Source organism: Pseudonaja textilis, chromosome 7 (assembly GCF_049901715.1).
Source record: "Pseudonaja textilis isolate UNSWEBS1 chromosome 7, rPseTex1.2, whole genome shotgun sequence".
Taxonomy (NCBI): Eukaryota; Metazoa; Chordata; class Lepidosauria; order Squamata; family Elapidae; genus Pseudonaja; species Pseudonaja textilis.
Genome location: NC_141996.1, coordinates 29,566,451 through 29,582,425, shown reverse-complemented (window position 1 = coordinate 29,582,425; position 15,975 = coordinate 29,566,451). Strand labels below are relative to the sequence as shown.

The 15,975-nt window shown below is 38.3% G+C and overlaps 1 protein-coding gene across 4 annotated transcripts in view; it reads right to left on the bottom strand.

The window, feature by feature from the left end:
* Positions 1-2,974, bottom strand: part of ST3GAL6 (ST3 beta-galactoside alpha-2,3-sialyltransferase 6) — a 39,652-nt gene extending 36,678 nt beyond the window's left edge. For 2 of the 4 annotated variants that reach the window (XM_087937341.1, XM_087937344.1), the window contains exon 1: positions 2,338-2,974. The gene's annotated coding sequence lies outside the window, so the exon portion shown is untranslated. The remainder of the gene's footprint in view (positions 1-2,337) is intronic. The other 2 variants (XM_087937340.1, XM_087937343.1) reach the window with 1 other exon arrangement.
* Between the last annotated feature and the right edge of the window lie 13,001 nt (positions 2,975-15,975).

Here is a 15,975-nt window from a genome sequence, read left to right as displayed (position 1 = left end):
ATGCCCCGAATGACAATCAAGAAGAATTTTATAAAAAATTACACATGAAAATAATTGAACTGGACTATGCTAATATAGTTATGATGGGAGATTTTAATGGAATTGTAGACAATAAATTGGACTATACAGCACATAAAACGACAAAGCAAAACAGAAAGACTCTCCCTAAATCTTTTTTTAAAATGGTAGATGAAATAAACTTAAAAGATACATGGAGAGAAAGAAATGCTAAAACTAAGCTTCTACTCAAATAGACATTTATCATGGTCCAGAAGAGATATGATATGGATGTCAACAGAATTGTTAGCTAATATTCAAGAAATAAATATTGAAACAAGTACTTGGGCAGATCAGAATCCAATGACAATTAAATGGAAAGGACAAAGAAGAAGATCTAGATGGACGCTAAATAATACTATATTAAAGGAAAAAGACTTCACACAGTGGATGGAGAAAGAACTGGCTTTCTTCTTTAGAGAAAACAAAAAAGATACATCAATCGAGAACGTATGGGATACAATGAAGGCATATGCCAGAGGCTTGATAATAGACTATACAAGGAAAAGAAATACCATGAAAAGATTAGCCTCTAAGGCATTAGAGGGTGAGTATAAAGGACTTGAAAAAGAGCTACAGAAAATGCCACAGAAGAAGGACATTAAGTTAAAAATGGATATAATTAAACATAAAATGGGTCTAATAGAAAAAGAAGAATTAGCACAGAAAATCAGAGGTGCTAAACAGAACTACTTTGAAGATGCAAATAAATCAGGTAGATGGTTAGCATATAAATTGAGAAAGGAGAAAGAATCAAGGAAAATATTGCAATTAATAGATGACCAAGCCCAAGTTTGCTATGGTAGTAAAAAGAAGGTAATCATACGAAACTATTGTGGGAAACTATACACACAGAAGAATATTGATGAGGAAAGAGTTAAACAGTATTTGCAGAATGCTAATTTACCCCAGATACCTGAGATTGAAACAATTTTTTTAATTGGTGTTTAAAACAAACAAACAAACATAAAAACATCAGGCCATCTTTCATATATGTACATACAGTGTGCTGGTTGGTTTACAAATTGTTTTGTGCTTCCATTTTCCATGGTTAGACAATACATGATAATGAAATATGTAGAGTCTTAGAAAATAATATATTAAGAGGTATTCTTTTCCTATTATATCTACAAAATGATTGTGGGATAGATTTGAGATGATAATATGAACTGTCATAAAACAATTTAAGTTAAATATGATTGTTTCGTAAAACATGAATGAATAAAAGTATAGTCAAATGATTAACAATATTAATGTATTTAGTACTTGATTGAAAATATGAGAATATATACAATGTAATTGTAATTGAAGACTATGAAATGGAAGCACAAAACAATTTGTAAACCAACCGGCACACTGTATGTATATATATAGATGGCTTGATGTTTTTATGTTTTGTTTGTCTATGTTCATTTTAAAAACCAATAAAAATTTTTTAAAAAATAAACATCTATGTAAACCATAGGCAAGAATGACTTACTATTACAGAAAACGCCATATTTACCTTTTGTATAAATGGCATTCATCTCAGAAAGGTCGGAAGGGAATGGTCAGAGAACTTTTAACAGTACAAAGTGGGAGGCATACATGTACTGAATTTTATTTGGTTGATCTTACTTTTTTTTTTAAAAAAGTAAACACTCTATTCCCTCTCCTCTTTAAATTCACCACGTAAGTTTATCTAAAGGCCTTGGCGAAACAAAATGAGCAACGACCTAAAAGGAAATAGACAGTTGCAGTGAACAATTGTATATACCTGAAAGGATGAGTCAGTCTTCTCTCCCAAAATTATTTTCTAAAATGGGAGGATCGCGCTGCGCTAAATTTACCAAGGCGGGAGGAATTATGGTAGCCCATTATTTCTAACTGGGAGGAGAAGAGAGGTTTCTAACCTTTCGACAGACGGGCCTTTTTAAGATAGTTAACGAAGAACTTCAAGAAAGGAAGAAGTTACACCCAAGATCAGTGTGTTTCATGCGAAAAGTCTGCAACCTCGAACATTTTACAAGAAAGAGAGCCTACCCAAATAAGAAAGCACATCCTATGCTTGGCACACAGAAAACTAGGCGAACTCTGTAATAGCGTCGGCGGCTGAGTTCGCTTCAAAGGAAGCCCCGGGGAAGTTTTCCTTGCCTTAAAAGTCCGACAAGCGGAGGCGCTGCAGAGTTCTCGGCGCCCCTTAAAGCGGGCGCTCGGGCGAGCAGGGCAAAAGTGAAGGAGGCCTCGATCCGACTCCACGCCCACCCCAAGAAAAGTCTCTGAAAAGGCCATGCAACTTACTTCTGAATCAAGGAGAACCGAGCCAGCCCCAAACCCAAGCAGGCATCTCACTACGTGCCTCGTCAAAGCCAGCCAGCGCTTTATACTCCTTCCACCGCGTGCCTTGACCGGAAAACGCAGCGCCGCCAGACAAGCCGCGTCGGTTCCCAGGAGATAACAATCTGAGTCGGCGTGCCCCAATCTTGCATCGGGCCCCAAGTTGATTGGCTGAGCTGGAAAAATCCCGGGAACTTTGCAAAGATTTCTCCCGGGTCGGCTTTAAAACGTTTTGGGAACGGATTACATATCCTCGCCGTTTCCGCCCGTAGCGGCGCTTACCGTGCTCTGCGACCAGCCCTGTTCTGCCAATAGCCCTGCTTTGGATGCGGCGGACTTTGCCTTCCACGTTCCTTTCTCGGTGAGGGTCTGTGGGCTTCGCGGCGGCGCCCCTCCTCCCGCTCTGCAATTCAGGCCCAGGGGACTACGACCTCCTCGGACAAGAGGGCCGGAAGAGGGAGAGGGCGGGAGGGGGGTAGCCAGTTTTCGCCTCGAGGAAGGCGTCTGTGAGCCGAAGCTCGATCCAACCGGCCAGAGAGGCAGCGGGGAAAGTCACAAGAGGAACCGAGGCTCCTCCTGCTGCGGCTGCCGAAACCTTCCCGCTGGGCGAAAAAAAAGAGAACTCTTTTATTGGGGGGAACCCCGCCCCGCTGGTTACATCATGCAAATTGCCACAATTGGATCCAAAATGGGGAAGCAAGCCTGCATTAGCAGACGCCAGGCAATCTAGCCCTATACTGCATCTCACACCGCAGGTTCCTAGAATCGGAGGGACAAGAGTCCCCTATATTTATTTATTTGATTCGTCAAGCGATTATAAGATAACAGGTATAAGAAGAAACATAGTTATGAATACATGAAATGGATACATATAAGGTAAACAATAGGACAGGGACGTTGGGCACTTTGGTGCGCTTATGACCTCTTAGGAATGGGGTGAGGTCAATAGTAGACAGTCTAAGACTCTTAAGGTTAAAGTTTTTAGAGTTTGGGGAAGAAACCACAGAGTCAGGTAGAGTATTCCAGACATTTGCCACTCTGTTACTTAAGTCGTATTTCCTGCTGTCAAGTTTGGTGCTGTTAACCTTGACTTTGTATCTATTGTGTGCTCTTGTATTGTTATGAAGCTGAAGTATTCATTGACAGGTAGGACATTGCAATGTATGATTTTATATACTATACTTAGATCGGACGGAAGACGGTGTAGTTCTTGGTTTTCTAGGTCTAGAATTTTGAGTCTGGTGGCATAAGGTATTCTGCAACAAGTAGAGGAGTGGAGAACTATTCTTGTGAAATATTTCTGGACTTTCTCAACTGTGTTAATATCAGATAGGTAATGTGGGTTCCAGACTAATGAGCTGTATTCGAGTATTGGTCTAGCAAATGTTTTATATGCTAGTGTGATAGTGACATTAGTAGTGTGATATTACCAGAGAAAAAGCTACGTAGGATTAGGTTAACAACTCTTAATGCCTTTTTGCTATGTAATTACAGTGGGCTCTAGCACTTAGATCATTAGAGATAAGTACTCCAAGATCCTTGACAGGATCTGGATCCTGAGCCTATCTTCTTGGGTGTTAGCTATTCCTGACAGCTTAGTATCATCTGCAAATTTGGTAAGTTCCCCTTCTATTCCCTCATCTAAGTTGTTAATAATCCATTCCTTTGGTGGATACCACACTGATGATGGCTTGCATTTGTGCTGTATAAGATTGGTGTTCCACATTCTTCATCATTGTTTTAGAAGTAACAAATTCCTCCTCTGAAAATTCTAACTGTACCACATAGTTTTCTTGCAATAAACCACAGAATGATTTGTACCATTGATAAATCCAGAAGTGAATTAAAGTTAAAATATGAGACAAATCAATTAATGGGATACTATAAAAGATGATCACATAGAAGCTAGTTTCTTGAATCTCACAATTTTATGAATGTGGTAATTCCTCTATTAAGAATATAAAAATTAAGCAAGTAGATTTAGATTTATATTTTTTTGCTTTTTTTGCTTTATTATTGCAGGTGAAGCATGTGGCCTGCCTTGAAAGGATTGAATGCAAAATTACAGACTTATCTTCATGTTTTACCAGTTGTGGCATAAAACATGCTGTGGGCATGTTTCCATCACCAAATAATGCTCTCAATTACTATGGCTTTCGATGAGAAAGAAATCAGACAGCTGTCTTGTATAGTCTGTTTCTCTGGGGATGGGCGATATGGGACAGTATGGTGGGTATAAGAATATCATGGGAGAATAAATGCAGGTCTTTCTGGAGATCAATATTCCTTCATCTACCCTCTCCCTCCAAAAAGGGATTTGAACTTAATAAATTGATAGTCAGAGGAGTGTGCATGATGAAGCTGGAATGAGTTGACATATAAACAGAGGTGTCTGTTGACCTTACACCCAGGGGTGGGATTCAGATTTTTTAACAACCGGTTCTGTGGGTGTGGCTTAGGTGATAGGTGTGGCTTGGTAGTCATGTGACTGGGTGGACATGGCTTGGTGGTCATATTATTGGCTGGGTATGGCCAACTCAATAACACTCACATCAAGGCACGCATCTCCTCACCTGGCCTCTCATGACTGTGGGGATGCTGCAACAGTCATAAATGTGAAAAACGGCCATAAGTCACCTTTTTCAGTGCCATTGTAACACAAGCAAAGTACTAGCAAAAGAGGGGAAAAAAACTCCAGAGAGGTTCTTGAGACAGGAAGTCTAGTCCTGCCAAGAATGTAATAAGGGTTAACGGAGAGGCAGTTTCTGTAAGCAACACCAGAATGTTTCCTTCCTGCCTTCCTTACAGGATTAGGCCAGTAATTTCTTCTAACAACAGATTCTCCGAACTGCTTAGAATGTTAACAACCGGTTCTAGCAAATAGGTGCAAACTGATGGAATCCCACCCCTGCTTACACCCTTCTATTACTTAGGTTCACATTGCTGGGAGTTAAGAAGACTGGAAAGGCAAGACTGGAGTTCTTCCCCCCCCCCCCACAAACTTCAGTTGGCAGGCCTTGGAGAATGCTTATACAGGAGACGTCAGGCAGCGTTTAGCCAGCTTGTACTCGCCACCACCATTCCTCTGTGAGAGAGCAGAGGGACACTGCTGCTTCCCAGTATCTATATTTACATAATGTTGAGGACACAAACTCCAATCAGTTCTGGATGGCTTATACTTTAAACACAGGAACAATTTTAAAAAAATAAAGAACAAATTATAAACATCAAAAAGAGGAAACTGAACATAACAACAACAACAAAAACACTACCTATAGCAGCACCCTACTGCAAACTTGGGAGAACAATCAAGTTTTCAAAGATTTTCAGACCATAATCAGTGTGATTTTTTTTCTTGAGTTTATCCATTTTTCCCCCCGATAAGAAATTAATAGTCCTTTAAAAAAAGAAAGAAGAGAGAGGAAGGGGGGAATGACACATAGACATAATAAATCACTACATCTTTCCTTCCTTTCCAGGTTGTACTGCCCTCCCAATTTCAAAAGGAGCTAAACATTTATGGTTAGGAATGGGAAACAGCTTTCTTCATCAGCCAACTTGAGTGAGAGGAAGTGAGGGGCAGATGAACTATTACATTTGCTCATTTTAAGGTAAAGGAAGAAAAGTGGGGCTGCCTTTTGTTTCGCCGCCCATCTTGTAGTGGGTAATGATACCTGAAATAATCATATCCTCCTATTTGCAGAGATTTAGAACAAGGATTCAGCCCTCAGAACCAAATTGCCTGATGAGTTGGGATAGAATAATGAAGAGGTTCGGCTTGTAAATAAACTTATCTCCCCAGATTAATTAGTAAAAATATGTGAAATTCAGAGTATTCCTTCTAAAGGTGTCTTAGGAAACACCAACTTCTGCTGACAGCCCAGGTAGTCTAAACACTTGACTATCTCTTGCTTTCGCTCATGTCATGCATCCATTGGGTTATCATTTAACAACTGACCTGAGGACTCCAAAAGCAGTTAACATTAGCAGACATAAACCAAAGCCATGTTTAGAATACATAACAGAACAAGGCAGTACAATATTAAGTTGTAAAAACAAAGTAGTGGCAGAGAAGGGAGTAAGTATTAAGAAACACAGGCTATATTATAATTAGAAACAAGGTTTCTTTGTTCAAATTTCCGTCTTACACAATTCCCCCCAAAATCAGCCAGTTAGAAATATGCAGGGACAATGGAGTTCTTTTCCTAAACCAACTATTATTTGTACCTAATAAGGAAAGTGATGAACCTGATCACTTTTTGCTGAAAGTACTTATTTGTTTGCCACTTTTTTGTTTAAAGAGAACATCCCTTTAGCAACAGATCAATAAAACTTCAAAGCATGCTCACTGTTACAAAACAGGTTGTATTGTTAAAAATTGGGATCAGGGAGAAAAAAAATTATGTTGCAATGATGGGAAAAGGAAATAGGTTTGATAAACAACCTCAATTAAACAGCTACGCTCTGTTAGCTTCTATCTCTGAAATGCATAGCACCAGTTTTAGCTCTTCTGACAGAGGGAAAGCAAGATAAAAATGCTTTCAAAGACTGCTTGAATCATCAGCAGGGAACCCCTAGTTTTAAAAGTATGCTAAATAATATATGAATTGAATTAAAGATTGCTCACCGATCATTTGATAATGATTCCTAGCCTTTCGATACTGTGAATGACAAGTCTTGTATTTAACAGAGATTAGCTTATTGTCGTCAGCTTTGCACATGAATCTTGATTTCCAGGTCTTGAAGTACAACTGATCGTGTCTCCCCTTCCATTGAAGTAAAACCAGAAACCACCTACACAACATTGAATGCTGTTGTGGGAAGCATCACACATAGATAGGGCAATGGGTATTAAAAAATGAAATAGAATGCTATAGATACTCTTTAATTTAGAAGAAACAATCCTAGAAACAACTTTTACCGTATCATTTCTTTTGAAATGGCAATGACGAAAAGGATTTTTCACTATGTACTTACTACTATAATAGTAAAAGAAAGTGGGACTGCAATTGACTCAAAACTAATCAAGTTCATTAGGGCATATTACAAGTAATACAATGAGAAAAGAAACAAATACAATAAAGTACACTATGTATATGAGCAATATATTATATAAATCACAATGGTTTAGTGACATACCAAGCATACCAAGACAAAAATCAAATGAAATACATTTGGAGTTACATAATAGGTGGATATTTTGATATGAGTTCTACTCTTGCTTTCAGCATGGAAACTGGCTGGATAACTTTAGGTCACTCACTTTCTCTCAAACCATCCCACTCCACAGGGTGGTTATTGTGGGAAAACGAAAGGAATATTGGTATGCTCACCACCTTGAGCTACTTATAAAAGTAATAAAGGTGGAATAAAAATCTGATAAATGAATATTTTTATTTTAAAAATTATGTTGCCTTCTGTAAGGATGCTGGACAAAACTGAACTGAGGGCCTCCCTGGATATAAAAAAGGTATATATTGATACTTAGGTCCAGTGGTGCAATTCAAAAATTTTTACTACCGGTTCTGTGGGGGTGGCTTGGTGGGAGTGGTGTAGCTTGGTGGGGGTGGCAGGGGAAGGATACTGTAAAATCTCCATTCCCATCCCACGCCACTATCCTGCTTTCCAGCTCCGTTCTCCTGTGCAGGGCAACAAAAGATACAGCCGATCAGTTGGAACTTGGGTAGGGCCAATCAGAGGTGATCATTTGCCGGTTCTCCGGACTACTCAAAATTTCTTCTACTGGTCAGAACCTGCTCAACACCACCTCTGCTTAGGTCCCACTAAAAGATCTGTCTTATAATACAATTCCATGTAAGAATTCAGACCAGGCCTTCCTTTGGTGTTTGAACCAAAAGAATAGAATCACGCTAAGCAAAGCGGACCCTGACACAACCTGGGTTACCTTGTATAGGGGCTTCATATTACCACCATAATGGTGCCTTATCCAGGGTTGCCTTTTGAAGATACTAACAAATAGTTGAAGGCAGTTGCCTGCTTTTTGACAAGTTAGAAGACATTATTTAGTAGAACACTATCCAGAAACACCATTACTTGCTAATAGGTTTCAAATTTAATGTGCTGTTAACATCAAATAAAATCTTCTATGGCCTAGTCTTGCTGCCTCCAGGACCATCTGCTCTGTCCAGATTGGCATGCTTCTGATTGCCTCCTTACAAGATGTTAATTATATTCTAGCTGTACGGAGCACTTCTTCCCAAGTCAGAATGGCTCCTTCTCTGTTATTTTTTAGAAAAGAAGTCAAAAGGGTCCACTAACACCATCCTATTAGGCTTTTGGGATATACATGTAGTCCTCAGTGACTGTTGCTGACCCTTAATTGAGGCCGTAAACTAGATCATCATGTGACCATGATCAATTTTATGACTGTTTTTGTGGTGGTGGTTAAGGAACACCAAGGTCATTAAGTGGACCCGTTGTTCTCTCTGGCATTCCCCCCCCCCAAAAAAAACCCAGAAATAAATGGCAATTTCTGAAGAAATATAAATCGTGGTCATGTCCTGTAAATGTGATCCGGATACCAAGTGTCTAAAATGCAATCATACCTATTACCTCAAGGGGAAAGAAGATGCTGGAACTTCAAATCTGGGTGGTAAGTCCCTTTTGGGGGTGGGGGGTTGCTGTATCTTCAAATGGTTGCAAACTGACTGGTCTTAAGTTGAGGACTACTGCTATTTTACCAGTTGCTGTGCGTTTTATGATTCTGTGCCAGAACTGTATTTTTTTTAATGTACCATTTACTACAGCAGTATATATCTTCAACAAAATGAAAAATGAAAAGAATAAAACATTTAAATCTGGGGTGATATGTCTATTCTTATAGTATATATAGTTTTTATTTGGATATAATATGCTATTGGTAAATTTTGAGTTTGACTTTATTTCCTGTTGAGGGAATTCATTGAACTCTTTTACAATTTCATAAGAATAAAAATTAGGAACTGGGACCTACTTTTAGCCTTAGATGCATCAGAAGAGAAGAAATTCTGGACCTATTAGTCAAAAAAGAAAGGAAGAAAGAAAAGAAACATCATGACATTAATTATAATGTGTTAACATTAAAACATTAAAACTGACCTCTACCCTGCCTGCTAATTTAAGGTTATCTCTCTTTTCTTTCCTATCCCTCTTTTCCTATTCCACGTGTTGGGTTTTTTTTTTACCACTGCAAGCAAATAGCTATAACTGTGCAATTGTTAAGAGAACTGCAGACATTCTATTTTTCTGTCCAAGTGTGATCTTTATGAACTAGAAAAAAAGCTAAATGATCCATGTGACAATATTGAATAGTCATCTTCAACTTTATATCCTTGATTATATGGTTTTATGATACTTGGAGCAAATCCTTATTTGCAATAAGTTTTTGTTTATTAATATAATTACCATCTCATAAAATCTGTTTCTGGGTGGCATGCAACAGTTCAATAAAAACATGTTTTAAAACAAGATTGTTAAAATACAAACCACTAGGCACAGGAGAGATTATATATTAACAATAGTGAAGCCATTTTAAAATGTCACTTGTCCAGATGCCAAAATGTTGCTTATCAATATTTCTATAAGTTTACAGGGCCTCACCTGTTTGCCAAAGGTTTATTTTGTGAAGGATTACGATTTAAAAAGACGTTAAACCAACTATCTTGGATTCATTATAGAAGTTTATTATGCTTTTTCATACTCGCTTAAAAATAGCTATATAAAAGTATAAATATAAATATAAATATAAATAAATGGTATTCAGCTTTGTTCGGGTATTTTCCCACGTCAGCTGTGCTTTTAAAGTTATAGCAACGTTTCAGCAGAATCTCATCTGCCATCATCAGGCTTCTGTGTTGTGTTCGTCTGTGAGTCAGACTTTTACAGTTGTTTCAGTTTTAAATTTTGGGCTAGCCTACTGCTGTGCCAGAATGGTTTTTTCTTCATCCTGATTGGTTGGGAGTCTTGGTCTGTGTTTATTGGTCTTGGAGTTTGCTGTGTTCTGCTTGATTGGTATTTCTAATCTTCTGTCTGTTTTATGACATTTTTTGTGTCTTGATTGGCTGGCAACATTGTGTTCCTGTATTGGAGGCTTTTAGTGCAGCTTGGCTCTGAGTAAATGGACGGCTATCATTTGTTAGGAAGCTAGGTTTCATCTGGGTGCCTGGTTGGGGTGTGTTTGAGCTGGAGGTATCAGGGGGGATCTGTTTGTGCCCAGGTGTTTGCCTGGCTAGTGGTGTGGAGATTTGTTTGTTTGTGAGTGCAGGCTTCCAAATAATTGACAGTCTGGTGGAATCATCTCTTCTATTCATGCTTTCAGGTCTTTTTTCAATCTCTATGGCTTCTCTGATAATTCTGTGGCTGGGGTTTTCTATAGTGGCTAGGGTTTACAGAGCACCATCTAATGGTCAAAGACTTTTTTTCGTACAAAATCTTATGGAAATTTACTGGACTTATAATTATGAAACAAAAGATAAATAAAATAACAAGAACCCCAGAAATTTTTAAAGAGAGGGGAGAAACTCTACTAAGAGGATATACAAATGCAATTCCCTGGGACTGTTGGGTGTTGATTGTGAAAGAGACAGAAGGATTAACAAGAGAAACAAAGATTAAAGGAGACTTTTGGCAAGGATTGCAATACAAGATTTTGAATATTAATAACTTAACTGATTATAAAAAATGGAAGAAATAAGCAAAGACTAGTTGGAATTGCAAATTGTAAGAGGAATGTTGAAATAAAGAAGGGAATTATTGGAAATACTGGAAAAGAAAATAATGGCGATGGCAGAAGAACAAAGAAATTCCAGTGAGGCGGAGTTAAAGGAAGAAGAAAGAGGCCCAGATAGACTTGGAGAACAAGAGACACTGCCAAAAGACAACAAAGGAATTAAAATTATGACATTGATGACAAAGTCAATAAATAAAAGAGAAAACACTCCTAGGATTAAACAAAAGAAGAAGAAATTATACAAGAAGAAACTTCCAAAAAGAGAACAGGAAAGGGGGAAGAGAAGATGGGTGAAATGCTAGAAGGAAAGAAGGAAGATCAGGAAAATTTAGAAAAGGGAAAGTTGGTTAAAATTAAAAGAAATAATAAAGCCAAAAAATTCAGAGATAAGGGTTAGGGATTTTATAAGGGGGATACCACATGGAATATACACTGCTCAAAAAAATAAGGGGAACACAAAAATAAGACATCCTAGATCTGAATGAATGAAATATTCTTATTAAATATTTTGTTCATTACATAGTTGAATGTGCTCACAACAAAATCACACAAAAATTATCAATGGAAATCAAATTTAGCAACCCATGGAGGCCTGGATTTGGAGTTACACTCAAAATTAAAGTGGAAAAAAACACTACAGGCTAATCCAACTTTGATGCAATGTCCTTAAAACAAATCAAAATGAGGCCCAGTAGTGTGTGTGGCCTCCACATGTCTGTGTGACCTCCCTACAATGCCTGGGCATGCTCCTGATGAGGTGGCGGATGGTCTCCTGAGGGATCTCCTCCCACACCCGGACTAAAGCATCTTCCAGCCCCTGGACAGTCTGTGGTGCAATGTGGCGTTGGTAGATAGAGTGAGACATGATGTCCCAGATGTGCTCAATTGGATTCAGGTCTGTGGAACAGGCGGGCCAGTCCATAGCATCAATGCCTTCGTCTTGCAGGAACTGCTGACACACTCCTGCCACATGAGGTCTAGCATTGTCTTGCATTAGGAGGAACCCAGGGCCAACCGCACCAGCATAGGTCTCACAAGGGGTCTGAGGATCTCATCTCAGTACCTAATGGCAGTCAGGCTACCTCTGGCGAGCACATGGAGGGCTGTGCGGCCCCCTAAAGAAATGCCATCCCACACCATTACTGACCCACTGCCAAACCGGTCATGCTGGAGGATGTTTCAGGCAGCAGAATGTTCTCCACAGCATCTCCAGACCCTGTCACGTCTGTCACATGTGCTCAGTGTGAACCTGCTTTCATCTGTGAAGAGCACAGGGCACCAGTGGTGAACATGCCAATCTTGGTGTTCTCTGGCAAATGCCAAACGTCCTGCACCGTGTTGGGCTGTAAGCACAACCCCCACCTGTGGACATAGGGCCCTCATACCACCCTCATGGAGTCTGTTTTTGACCATTTGAGCAGCCACATGCACATGTGTGGTCCGCTGGAGGTCATTTTGCAGGGCTCTGGCAGTGCTCCTCCTGTCCCTCCTTGCACAAAGGCGGAGGTAGTGGTCCTGATGCTGGGTTGTTGCCCTCCTACAGCCTCCTCCACGTCTCCTGATGTACTGGCCTGTCTCCTGGTAGCGCTTCCATGCTCTGGACACTATGCTGACAGACACAGCAAACCTTCTTGCCACAGCTCGCATTGATGTGCCATCCTGGATGAGCTGTACTACCTAAGCCACTTGTGTGGGTTGTAGACTCCGTCTCATGCTACCACTAGAGTGAAAGCACCGCCAGCATTCAAAAGTGACCAAACCATCAGCCTGAAAGCATAGGAACTGAGAAGTGGTCTGTGGTCACCACCTGCAGAACCACTCCTTTATTGGGGATGTCTTGCTAACTGCCTATGCTTTCCACCTATTGTCTATTCCATTTGCACAACAGCAAGTGAAATTGATTGTCAATCAGTGTTGCTACCTAAGCGGACAGTTTGATTTCACAGAAGTGTGATTGACTTGGAGTTACATTGTGTTGTTTAAGTGTTCCCTTTATTTTTTTGAGCAGTGTATATTGGTATTTAGTTTAAAACTTGTTGGGAAATACTTTAGGAATGTGTGTGTATATATGTGTGTGTGTGTGTGTGTGTGTGTGTGTGTGTGTGTGTGTGTGTGTGAGTGTGTGTGTGTTTTCTTAAGTTTTCGCGGGTACTTACATGTATAACATTCAGCTTTGTTTGGGTATTTTCCCACATCATAGTAGTTGTGCTTTTAAAGTTGTAGCGACGTTTCAGCAGAATCTCATCTGCCATCATCAGAAGCCTGATGATGGCAGATGAGATTCTGCTGAAACGTCGCTACAACTTTAAAAGCACAACTACTATGACGTGGGAAAATACCCGAACAAAGCTGAATGCCATACATACATACATACATACATACATACATACACACACACACACACACACACACACACACACTGTATATAAAACGTCTTGTTATGAACCCTTTTCTTTTTTGGAGGATTGGAACAAGGGAATGGAAATGAATTTATGATTATTAATGATTATAAGTAAAGTGAAGATAAAATGAGAGATATTAAGAATTTATCTTAGTGATTTACTGGAGGGGATTTATACAGTTGACTATATAGTTGATTATTTAATGGATATTAGAATTGTATAACAAGAATATTTTATTATGATTAAAGTAGGAGAATGGAAAATACCATGTAGATCCTAAATATATTGGCTTTATTATATTTTTAATCTTTTTAGATTGTTTAGTATATATTATATATATTATTATATTATATATGTATAGATGAAATGATATTGAATTAATGAACTTAAATATAAAATGCAAATTTATTTAAAGATGAGTGAAATGGATAATAATATGAGTTAATATTATATAAGATTAATGGAAATGAAAGTATGACTATGCACAAGTGTTATAATCTGGAAACATGTTGCTCATGTGAAAAGGTGTAAAAAAAATTAAAAAATAAAGAACTTTTTACAAAAAAAAAAAGAAATCAGAGTAATGGCTCTTTGTCTTCATGATTGCCTTATGAGATGGGTTAAATATTTAGATGTAGACTGGAGTTAAATAGTAAAACATTTTTCTTTACCATGCTTTTGGAGTAAGCCACAATTGGTTGGTCTGTGCATAGTGATAAACTATAAACATGCTTGTGAACCATAATCATTGGAGTCACAAAATATGCTAAGCCACACCAAACAAACCAATGCAATTTGTAAATTCCACAGTTTAATTTCAGACCAGATTCTTTTCAAATATAGCCTGATACTTTGGCAAATACACAGCACTGACACTAAGCCTGTGAACAAAAGTTTTAAAAAGAGAAGCGAAGCCCATCAATTTGGTAACAACAGATGACCGTGATTATGAACCAAATCCTAAAAAGGAGGAAGGTTAAACTAAAAACTCCAAATCGTTTAACTTTTGCCTCATAGAGATTAATAGTCACATTTGTCAATCAGCCAGGGAAATCCACTGATACGTGACTTCTTTCACATTTTCCACTAAGTTAAACCATAATGGGATATGTGAATTCAGCCATATAATGTTATTGGCCCAAGGCAGGAGGGTATGGTCCAAATGTACTTTTAAATGAAAGTTTTGCCACAGTCATGAGATTTCACAATAGAGGGCAGGAAAAGTACATCTAAGAAAGTCATGTGAGTTCCACTTTACCTCAAGTACAAACTTGTTTCATGGTAGCATTTAAATATTTGTTTACTTCATTGTTTAACCTGAGATTCCAAAAAAAAGTATTTGAGAAATTATTTTGAAAAATTAAGATTTAATTGAAAGAATCTGAGCCAACCAGCCAACAATATTTATATATTGTATGTAACAGTTTGTAGTAGCACAAAATAAAGTTTTCCCATTGTGCAAACTGTTTGCTGTGATAATATACATACTTTGTTCTATTCTTTCCTAGCTTAATAATAAGTTAATAAGTCAATATCAAGTTCTGTGTATTCCAAGTATATATAATATATAATACCTACTACAGAACAACGTATCTTTTCCAAAAACCATAATGCCTGTGCCAAAATGTCCTGTCAGGTTTTTGCTTGAATGCTAACTCATTATTTGAATTTATTCCTGAACCAAATAACATGCTATTATAAAATAAATGATCAGCATGACTTAATGTATATTAAACTTGGTTATTATCCTGGTAAAATTCTTATAGAGCAGGGATTTCCAACCCGGGGTCTGCAGACCAGGAGTAATCCACGGACTGTTGGGAACTGGGCCACACAAGCAGTGGGCAAGCATGCGAAACTCCATTCACACAAGCAGTTGGTGGGTGTGCACAACCATCTTTTCCCCCCCTCCCCCACTGCTGTTCCATGGAGCAGGAAGAATTGGGGACATCTAAGAAAATCATGTGATTAACATGATTTGCTGCCATCTAGTGTTATCAGAATGTTTGCAACCCAAAGATGATGGCCTTAGCTCACATGACAATAAAACCAAGTAACTTAGATCTTGGGAGCTCTAGTTAATTCACTGATTTCTATGCCTTTTTAAGTAAAATATTTTTTTTATTCTTCTGAAGTTTTTAAAAGCTTATTCTGTGCCCTACAATGTGTGTCCTGCACATTTTAAAAATGAATAATTATGAGCTTTATAAAAACTTAAGAATAAGTCATATAAAAATACTGCTTGGAATATATACACTAATAAACATTAAAATATACCCTAAATTTCCAATTAATGCTTATTGGGAAGGGAAGCCACTCAAGCTTTCCACTTGACACTAAGCATCTCAATTCCAACTACAACTGGCCTTAAATGCAAGCTACTTAATGCAAGAAGCCTTGTAAATAAACTCCCAAAACCAGGAAAAACAAACTACCCATAACAATAAGGAAGCTCCAATCCAAAAAGAAATC